We start from the raw sequence: 2343 nt of genomic DNA, 5'->3' as shown, positions 1-2343 counted from the left end.
CATGACGATTAAATTTCATCACAGATCACTAAAATATCATCATAAAGCAGTATTTATGACGATCTCAAATAGCGTCATGTATTGAGCGTCATAGATTACACCTCGTGACGTTCCTTAAATTTTCGTCATGAATTGCTTGATCCATGACATTTCGAAACCGTCATAGAATGTCCTTGGGCCCCCAAAGCCCAACCCAAGCCCATTTTTTATGAAGAAAATAAACATCACAAACAGTACAATATTGGTCATGGATTTAACTGCCATGTCAATGACGTGGCTGATGACATGGTAATTGACGTCGATGACGTGATTGCTGACATGGCAATGATGTGGAAGTATTGGTGACGTGGCCGGTGAAGTCAGCCTTAGCCCATTTTTGAATGGACCCAATTTAATGTGGGCCTGATTTCAGCCCAACATCTATTATTAGCTAACCAAATTCAGCTTTATACACAACCCATTTACCAAAACAAAAAGTTTCAACCCAAAGCACAATAAGCAATTACAGCCCAAATATAACCTCATATGAATAAGGTTCCAGTGGCGAGACTCCATTCAGACAGCGAACAATCACCAAACCATAGTCGAAAACACCAGCCTAGCAGGAATTTTTAGCAAAAAGACAACATTCTATAGACTACTCATGGAACATAGTCTGAAGCTCAAGCCGCGGTGAAGGCCTTCCCGCCGCTGCCACCAATGGATCCAGCTGGGATGACCTTCACAACATTGAACTTCACGGTTTTGGATAGGGGCCTGTTCACTGTTCAGAAACAACACTTCAGCAATGAACAATATTACCTTAGCAATTGAGTGGACTGGAAAACTAGACATTGCAATGGTGTTGTATTTCATCAGTAAATGTTGGAACCCTAAAATAGAGCTCACTTAATAAAGCTCAAACAAACCAAGCAAGATGGTCATCAAAGGTGATCTACCAAGTTCTGAGATCACATAAGTATTACCTGCACTGGCCAATGATGACATGGTCACCTTCCTTGACACGGAAGCATGGGGAGATGAGAGAGGGAATGTTGGAGTGCCTCTTCTCGTACCTGCAAGGTGTACAATTATATCATTTCTTAAAAACATCAAATTTCACTTGGAAGAGAACAGAGTCTAGGCACCACAAACAGTTCACTTACCACTGATATTTCTTAACGAAGTGGAGGTAGTTCCTGCGAACAATGATGGTTCTGTTCATCTTGGCACTATGGCATGTTTCCAGCAATAATCCTGCCTCTGATGGAAACAGTTCCAGTGAATGGGCACTTCTTGTCAATGTAGGTCCTTGTACGAGAATAGAAATTAAACATCTGTTAACACTTGCAAGAAATATATTGCAAACCCATCAAGTGATTAATCAACCTATAAAGCCCTTGATCTTGGAAAACTAAGATGGAATAGTTCCATTGTTATCAACTAGCTAGAGCAGCTAAAAATGTAGTTCAGGGGGACATAATCAGTCCAAATCACACTACAAGAGATTAAACATGAATATACAAATGAGTATACAATAAAAAGCTAATACTCTAGAGAAGGTATACTGATGTCCTTTGTATTTGTAGAACCAATTATCAATAAACCTACCATGTATATTTGAGCACATGCACTAAAAAAGGGTGGCCTAAAAGGAAAACAAGAACGGGACACTATCTTGGAACTGGCAAAAGCCAGATGTCTTGGTAACTAATGCATACAATGCCGTGTTTTACTTACTTTCACTCTACCCAGATTTTACTCAAGAGAACTTCAAATACTAATAATGCCTACATATTATTCCTATTTAACGAGGCACATGAAACAAATATTTGGGGGCAATAATATGGTTTCAATTACCTGACCTCGAATTCCCATCCTTGCGGACCTAGTACCGCGCATCATGTAGCCAAGAGATCACCAAAGCAGCTTCTCTGCAACCCACAACCTACTAAACCGCACCAAAGGCACAGAGCTTATTAGTGTTACAGCAATATAGGGGTACTAGGCATGAATCAATTAGTGCAAGCTAGTTCGAATGCAAACATACATGAGCACTCCACGACTTCACGGGGGACCTCACACGAGTTGGCATAAACACAAAAACATTGCGGGCAGATTGGGTCTGGGAGAAAGGAGGGGGACGAAGTGGACCTCACTCCGAATCTGGGAGGCGAGGGGCAGGCGCTGCCAGCCGAGGAGGGCGGCGCCCGCGCTGGACGAGGCCGTCAGGAGCCTCTGCGCCTGGGCTAAGCCACCTGCCCTCGCTGCCAGCAGAGGAGGGCGAATCTGGGAGGCGAGGGGTCAACCGAGGAGGGCGGCGCTTGCGCTGGACGACGTTGTCAGGAGCCTCAGCCGAGGGGC

The 2343-nt window shown here is 43.6% G+C and overlaps 1 pseudogene; it reads right to left on the bottom strand.

Annotated features, from left to right (window-relative positions):
- Positions 1 to 662: 662 nt before the first annotated feature.
- Positions 663 to 2024, bottom strand: LOC120672229 (annotated as a pseudogene).
- Between the last annotated feature and the right edge of the window lie 319 nt (positions 2025 to 2343).

This window comes from Panicum virgatum, chromosome 5N (assembly GCF_016808335.1).
Source record: "Panicum virgatum strain AP13 chromosome 5N, P.virgatum_v5, whole genome shotgun sequence".
NCBI lineage: Eukaryota > Viridiplantae > Streptophyta > Magnoliopsida > Poales > Poaceae > Panicum > Panicum virgatum.
Note: the sequence above shows the minus strand (reverse complement) of the source record. Positions and strands in the feature narration are given on the sequence as shown.